This window comes from Neomonachus schauinslandi, chromosome 10 (assembly GCF_002201575.2).
Source record: "Neomonachus schauinslandi chromosome 10, ASM220157v2, whole genome shotgun sequence".
In the NCBI taxonomy this organism is placed as follows: domain Eukaryota; kingdom Metazoa; phylum Chordata; class Mammalia; order Carnivora; family Phocidae; genus Neomonachus; species Neomonachus schauinslandi.
Window position 1 is genome coordinate 126886174 of NC_058412.1, and position 8930 is coordinate 126895103.

Here is an 8930-nt window from a genome sequence, read left to right on the forward strand (position 1 = left end):
CTGTGTTTGCCGGAGGAACATGTCCAAGGGCTATATGTGGCCCCAGGTGCCAGGTCTGACCCCTGCACTAAAGATGGATGAGAAGCAACATGTAGTTCATCTGGTTAGAGAGATGACTGCACAAGGTGAGCTGAGAATGGGGTGATGGGAGATCTGCCCAGTCTCTGAGGACCTTGCAAGTCAGGCCAAGAATCTGGATTTGACTCTGTAAGCACCTAGGAACCAGTGAAGGTCTGTGAGCAGGATGAATGGTGATTAAAGCCCTTGCTCTCTAGGCCAGGTGTCTGGTGCTTGGTAGATAAGGATATGGTACACAAGAAATCAGCCTGTAAGGCCCCAAGAAACACAGCACGTTGGAACAGAAATGACTCTGCAGCCAGTACACCTGGGTTCAAGTCCCTGGTACTGCATTTCATGGCCCCATGAGTTGGACAAGCCACTCAATCTCTCTTAGCCCCTCTACAAGGCTGGACTCTGGAACCAGAAGTCCTAGATTTGACTGTGCTGCTTCCTGTGTATGACTTTGGACAAAATGACTTAACTTCTCTATGCCTCAGTTTCTTCATAACAACAGTACCTCCTTCCAGACAGGTTATGAGACAGTCCATGTAAGCACTTGACATAGTGAGTACTCATTAAGCATTATCTATTATCAAGTCTTTTTTATTAAGTGGAATAATGCATGGGAAGAACTTCACACTGGGAAGTTCCAGTGCCTCGAAGGGAGTAAGCCTGCAAGTAATGTTATCCATGATTAAGGTCATTGCTGTGCAACATGAATTTGCTGGGGGCTAAGAATTCCATCTGCTTCTCAAAACTCAAAATCAAAGAAAAAAAAAAAAGGCTCAAAATTCATTCGGGTCTCCACTGGCGGAGGCAGGACTGGGGGAATTTTGTAACCCCAGAGAAAGCATGTCTAGAAATGAAAGCTGGCGTGTCCGGATTCTTCACAATCGGTAAGAAAAGCTTCTTCTCTCTTTTCCTTTAAATATAAACCCAACTTGCCAGTCTGCCATGGGAGCCACCCACAAATCCAAGGGTAACTCAACTGACTTAAGGCTATTTATTGGGAGATCCTTCTAACCCAGCCCAGATCCAAGGAGACATAGCTCATGGGGTTGGATGTGGAAGACTCAGCCAGCACTTCATGTGGATGATTGTAAATTGCTCCTGAGAGCAATAACCCAGAATTTATGAGCTCCTGTATTTATTATTCCAGTTCCTTTAAGTATTGGGTCTCAAAGGACTGTTTGCTAGAATCAACCATCTTTGTCCTTCCCTTGAGTAGGCCAGGGAAAACCACAGATAGGTTGTCTTTGTTCCATAGCTACAATATCCCAAGGCAGGGGGGTGCCTGGGTGGCTCAGTCATTAAGCGTCTGCCTTCGGCTCAGGTCATGATCCCAGGGTCCTGTGATCGAGTCCCGCATCGGGCTCCCTGCTCAGCAGGAAGCCTGCTTCTCCCTCTCTCACTTCCCTCACGTGTGTTCCTTCTCTCGCTGTGTCTTTCTCTGTCAAATAAATAAATAAAATCTTTAAAAAAAATATCCCAAGGCAGGAAGGCAAAGTAGACTGAAGCCAAAAGGCCTGAGTTGAGATCCCAGCTCTGCCACTTCCAGCTGTGTGACTTTGGACAAGCTATCTAACCTCTCTGGGCCTTGGTTTCCTTATCAGTGAAATGGGACACACAAACAAAGATTCAAAAGTATGGCCAACTATACCTTCAAAATATTAAGGCCTTGAAAGATAAAGGGAGATTGAGGTGCCTGGCTGGCTCAGTCAGTAGAGCATGTGACTCTTGATCTCGGGGTCGTGAGTTCAACCCCCACGTTGGGTATAATGCTTACTTTAAAAAAAAAAAGATAAAGCGAGACTGATGAACTATTCCAGATTGTTAACAGAGTTTAAAGAACCTTGACAATCAAATGTAATGTGCTATCCCAGATGGGACCTTGAACTGGGGTGAGGGTACACTTAAAAACAACAACAACACTACTTATTTTTATTTAAATAAAGATTATTGAGACAATTGGTTAAATATGAAGAAGGTCTACAGATTAGATAATAGTGTTATATCAATGTTACCTTCCTTTTGTTATTTGTACTGTGGTTTTGTAAGATAATGTCTTTATTCTTAAGAAATAGATTCTGATAAAAGTATAGGGACATCATGTCTACAACTTATTTTCAAATGTTTCGAGAAAAAGAGCATATGTATGTACAATATATATAAAAACCAGCCATATGTGGGTATGTGTGCGTGTATATAGAGAGAGAAATGGAACAATAAAGCAAATGTGATAAAATTGGGGAATCTGGTTGAAGGGGTCTCTGGGAGTTCTTTAAACTATTTTTGAAAGTTTTCTGTAAGTCTAAAATTATTTCAGAATAAGAACTTACAAAAAGAATGACCTAAATATAAAATAATACTTTTTCTGATTTCTTAATGATATGAAAACTTTATTGTGCTAACAAAGATATTATTATTATTATTATTTTAAAGATTTTTTTTTTTTTAAGATTTTATTTATTTATTTGACAGAGAGAGACACAGCGAGAGAGGGAACACAAGCAGGGGTCAGTGGGAGAGGGAGAAGCAGGCTTCCCGCCGAGCAGGGAGCCTGATGCGGGGCTCGATCCCAGGACCTGGAATCATGACCTGAGCCGAAGGCAGACGCTTAACGACTGAGCCACCCAGGCGCCCCTAAAGATTTTATTTTTAAGTAATCTTCACACCCAACACAGGGCTTGAACCAACAACCCCAAGATCAAGAGCGCATGCTCCACTGACTGAGCCAGCCAGGCGCCCCACCAAAGATTTTTTTTTTTAAGATTTTATTTATTTATTCGACAAAGAGAGAGAGATAGTGACAGCAGGAACACAAGCAGAGGGAGTGGGAGAGGGAGAAGCAGGCTTCCCGCTGAGCAGGGAGCCCGATGCGGGGCTCGATCCCAGGACCCTGGGATCATGACCTGAGCTGAACGCAGACGCCTAACGACCGAGCCACCCAGGCACCCCTCACCAAAGATATTATTAATAAAATATTTTTGTGAGAGGAATGTGATTGAAAATATTTCATTATTTTTTTAAATCTTAGTTCACATTTTTGTGATATGGCCAATTGAGAATATGTTCTTCAGTTTATTTTGATACTTGCTTTTTTAAACGTTTCTTTTTTTTTTTTTAAAGATTTTATTTATTTATTTGACAGAGAGAGACACAGCGAGAGAGGGAGCACAAGCAAGGGGAGTGGGAGAAGGAGAAGCAGGCTTCCCGCTGAGCAGGCAGCTCGATGTGGGGCTCGATCCCAGGACCCTGGGATCATGACCTGAGCCGAAAGCAGACGCTTAACGACTGAGCCACCCAGGCGCCCCAAACGTTTCTTTTTTTAATTTTAACTTGGAGAAAAGGCACAAGAATAATACAGTGAACTTTGGTATACACCCCTCACCCACATTCCTGGATGTTACTATTTTGCTATATTTGTTTCATCAATCTCTTTATATTGCCCTGTTGAACTATTTGAAAGTAAGTTACAGACAGGAAATAAGGTTATCTTTAATACCTCAGTGTATATTGCATAAAAAACGAAGGTATTTTCTTAAATAACTACTGAACAATTATCAAAATAGGAAGTTTAATACTGATAGGATACTATTATTTAATATACAACTCATATTCACATTTACCAATTTCCCAATAATATTAATTTTGTTACTGGTTTTTAATGGAACTCCTACCTGGGAAAGCTTCCTTAAAAAGATACAGAGAGGGGCGCCTGGGTGGCTCAGTTGGTTAAAGCGACTGCCTTCGGCTAGGGTCATGATCCCAGGGTCCTGGGACCGAGCCCCACATTGGGCTCCCTGCTCAGCGGGAAGCCTGCCTCTCCCTCTCCCACTCCCCCTGCTTGTGTTCCCTCTCATGCTGTCTCTCTCTCTCTGTCAATTAAATAAATAAATAAAATCTTTAAAAAAAAAATACAGAGATCCAGATGAGAGCAAGAGTCTCTGCCTGGGATTACCAAATCAGGATGTACTTTTTCTTTTTTTAATCTCATCTACCAGTCAGAGAGGTTTGTCATCATGTTGTGGATGCTTGGGGAGTTTGTTGTCATTGTTTGATGTTTTGCTGTGTTATTTTAAATGTAATTATGCTGGAGCCACAAATGGGCAAGTGTAAATATCTGAAAAGACATGGTTTTTTTTCCTTACTTAGAAGAATATAATTTTAAAATTTTAATAACAGTAGATAACTTTTATTAAATGTTTAATATTTGCTAGCCTTTGTGGTAAATTCTTTATATGCATTAAGTTTTTTGTCTTTTAATTTTTATTTTGATTTATCATTTGCATACAGTGAAATGCACAGATCTTTCAAGTTACAATTCAATGAGTTTTGACAAATGCACACACCATCTTTTTTAAAATACAGAACGTTTGGGGTGGCTGGGTGGCTCAGCTGGTGAAGCATCAGCCTCTTGATCTCAGCTCAGGTCTTGATCTCAAGGTCTTGATCTCAGGGTCATGAGTTCAAGCCCCTCCATGCCCAGCGTGGACCCTACTTAAAAAAATAAATAAATAAGGGGGCGCCTGGGTGGCTCCCTTCGGCTCAGGTCATGATCCCAGAGTCCTGGGATCAAGCCCGGTATCCGGCTCCCTGCTAGGCGGGAAGCCTGCTTCTCCCTCTCCCTACCCCCTGCTTGTTTTCCTTCTCTCGCTGTCTCTCTGTCAAATAAATAAAAATTTTAAAATCTTAAAAAATAAATAAATAAGGGGGCCTGGGTGGCTCAGTTGGTTAAGCGACTGCCTTCAGCTCAGGTCATGATCCTGGAGTCCCGGGATAGAATCCCGCATCAGGCTCCCTGCTCGGCAGGGAGTCTGCTTCTCCCTCTCCCACTCCCCGTTTGTGTTCCCTCTCTCGCTGTGTCTTTCTCTGTCAAATAAATAAATAAAATCTTTAAAAATAAATAAATAAAATAAATAAATAAGTTAATTAATTAAATATAGAATATTTCCAAAGCACCAGAAATTTCCCTCAATGTCCTTTCCAGTTAAGTCCACACCCAGAGACAATCACTGTTCTTTCTTTCACCATGATTAGTTTTGTCTGGAACTTCATGTAAGTATAATCATATATAAATTTGGGGGTCAGCCACTTTCACTCAGCATATTGTTTTTGGGATTCATCCATATTATAAGTATAACGTACTAATATATTAATAGTTTGTTCCTTTTTTTTTTTAAGATTTTATTTATTTATTTGACAGAGACACAGCGAGAGAGGGAACACAAGCAGGGGGAGTGGGAGAGGAAGAAGCAGGCTTCCCGCTGAGCAGGGAGCCTGCCGCAGGGCTCAATCCCAGGACCCTGAGATCATGACCTGAGGCGAAGGCAGACGCTTAATGACTGAGCCACCTAGGCTCCCCTAGTTTGTTCCCTTTTATTGCTGAGTAGCATTCTTTTGTATGAAGTTGCCACAATTTACCCATTCACATGTTGATTTAGTTTTGGAGTGTTTCCAGGTTAGGTCTGTTTGAACATTCATGTACAAGCTACAATGAGCATTCTTGTACAAATCTTTTTTTTTTTTTTAAGATTTTATTTTTTTATTTAATTTTTTTTTAAAGATTTTATTTATTTGACAGAGAGACACAGCGAGAGAGGGAACACAAGCAGAGGGAGTGGGAGAGGGAGAGGCAGGCTTCCCGCTGAGCAGGGAGCCCGATGCGGGGCTCGATCCCAGGACCCTGGGATCATGACCTGAGCCGAAGGCAGACGCTTAACGACTGAGCCACCCAGGCGCCCCAAGATTTCATTTATTTATTTGAGAGAGAGAATGAGATAGAGAGAGCATGAGAGGGGGGAACGGTCAGGGGGAGAAGCAGACCCCCCGCTGAGCAGGGAGCCCGATGTGGGACTCGATCCCGGGACTCCAGGATCATGACCTGAGCCGAAGGCAGTCGCTCAACCAACTGAGCCACCCAGGTGCCCCTTGTACAAATCTTTTTATGGACATATGTTTACCTATCTTTTGGGTAAAATTTGTGAATTTTACCTAAATTTTTTCTTTAGTGAAATTTGGGGTCACAGAGTGGACTTTTCAATGGATGGTGTTGGAACAACTGGATAGCCATCGGGGAAAGCTAATGTTGGATCCACCCCTCACACTGCACATGAAAATTAATTCAAGATAGATCATAGCTCTAAACATAAAAGCTAAAACTACAAAACTTCTAAATGAGCATGTTGGAGAATATCTTTGCAACCTTGGGTAGATAAAGATTTTTTTAGGACACAAAGCCCTAACAATAAAAGGGGGGAAAAGGGGGCGCCTGGGTGGCTCAGATGGTTGGGCGTCTGCCTTCGGCTCAGGTCATGATTCCGGGGTCCTGGGATCGAGCCCCACGTCGGGGTCCTGGGATCGAGCACCACGTTGGGCTCCTGGCTTAGTGGGGAGCCTGCTTCTCCCTCTCCCTCTGCCTCCCCCCCTGCTCATGCTCGCTCGCTCTCTGTATCTCTGTGTCTCAAATGAATAAATAAAATCTTAAAAAAAAAAGGGGGGGGGGAAGATAGATTAGACCTTATCAAAATTAGAATTTTCTACTCATCAAAAGATGATTCAATTTGCTTTGAAATAATGCATAACATCATGAGTTGATAACTAATAAAGCTGGGCAATAGCTATATATAGATATATCATTCTATTTGCTCCACCTTTATATAAGTTTAAAATGTTCCATAATAAATTTTTTTTTAAAGACTTTATTTATTTGACAGAGAGAGATCACAAGTAGGCAGACAGGTAGGCAGAGGGAGAGGGAGAAGCAGGCTCCTGCTGAGCTGGGAGCCCGATGCGATGTGGGGCTCCATCCCAGGACGCTGGGATCATGACCTGAGCCAAAGGCAGACGTTTAACCAACTGAGCCACCCAGGCGCCCCCATAATACAAATTTTTACAATGTGGCATTAAAAAAAAGAAAGAGGGCGCCTGGGTGGCTCAGTTGGTTAAGCGACTGCCTTCGGCTCGGGTCATGATCCTGGAGTCCCGGGATCGAGTCCCGCATCGGGCTCCCTGCTCGGCAGGGAGTCTGCTTCTCCCTCTGGCCCTCCTCCCTCTCATGCTCTCTGTCGCTCATTCTCTCTGTCTCAAATAAATAAATAAAATCTTTAAAAATAAAAAAAAATAAAATAAAATAAAAAAAAGAAAGACACAGCTAAGAAGATAAATAGGCAAGCCATAGACTGGGAAAAAATATTTGCAATACATATATCTGACAAAGGATTTGTATCTGGAATTTATAAGGTGTCCAAAAGTTTGGTGCAATTCTAAGGGGTAGGTCTGAAATAGCTTCAAAGTATTTAAAGGTCAAAATTGCTTGTGTGCTACACGTGTGAGTAGGTCTGTAGCAGCAGAACTTTCTGTGGTGGTGATGTTCTGTATCTGCTGTGTCCAGTACATACCCATGTGGCTATTGAGCTCTGGAAATATGGCTAGTGAGACAGAGGAACTGACTCTTTAGTTTTGTCTTTAAATTTATTTACATTTAAATAACCACAAATTGGATGGCCCAGGCCCAAGGAATAAAGTCTTGAAAACAGAAGACATAAATCAAAGAGTATATGCTCCCGTAATTTAGATAATTATAGGCAAATTGCCCACTAAGGAGATTGTATTGTCTGTTGCTGCATGATAAATGACAACAAACTTAGTGGCCTAAACAACACATGTGGATTATCTCGGTTTCTGTGGGTGGGGAGTGTGGGCACGGCGTGACTGGATCACCTCATACAAGGGCAGGCAGATCTCCCTGCAATTTTCCTTAGGACCGTTGTATAGTTGAGTAACTTTTAAAACTATCTGCCACCGCCCACCTACCGCACTGCCTATTAGAGGCCCCAGATTTCTCCTCTGAACCTTGCGGAGGGCCAGGCACACAGGAGGCCCTCAGGGACTCTCTGTTGCCTGGATGAATGAGTCTACATTGGTGGTAAAAATCAAGTCTGCAAAGCCTTTGAGCAGGACCAATTCCCCACTCCAGGCTCAGAGCAGATCTTAGATGATGTGGGCAGCCTGAGAGAGGCTGACCAAAGCTAAAGGAGAGGAAGAGACTGTTGTGGGAAATAGTTTCCTTAAGAACATTGAGAAAGGACAGTTTCGTTTAACACATATTATTAGGTTGATTGTGGCTGAGTATTGAGTGTGGAGATGAGGCCTGGCAATGTATTTGCAAGCTGTGAAGGGATAATGGGGACATTCTCATCGGGAATGCCTAGAAAAAAACAGGAAGGGATGGAATATATCCAGGCTAGTCCAGCACTGATGGAGCGGGGAGGGAGGAGGATAGCGTAGGCTAGTGGTTCTCAAAGTATGGCCCCTGGTGCAGCAGCATCAGCCTCACCTAGAAAACTGTTAGAAATGCAAATCCTTGGTCCTACCCCCGCTGACCTGCTGCATCAGAAACTCTGGGGGTTGGCTCCTATAACTGGTTTAAGAAACCTTCCAGGTGACTGAGACACAGGTATTCTTAAGTGCACAGGTGCCAAAGCCAGACTGCATGTGTTCAAATCCTATCATTTTCCATTACCATTAAAAGTTAATTTAATCTTGGGACGCCTGGGTGGCTCAGTTGGTTAAGCCTCTACCTTCGGCTCAGGTCATGATCTCAGGGTCCTAGGATCAAGTCCCGCATCGGGCTCCCTGCTTGGGAGGGAGCCTGCTTCTCCCTCTGCCTGCCGGTCCCCTCTGCTTGTGCTCTCTCTCTCTCTCTCTCTCTGATAAATAAATAAATAAAATCTTTAAAAAAAAAAGTTAATTTAATCTCTTTGTGCTTCAATTTGCATAGCTGTAAAATGGGGATAATAGAGCCGAAGTCATAGATTGCAATGAGGATTTATTCATGTAAAATGCTTAGACCAATAAGCACAAAAAAG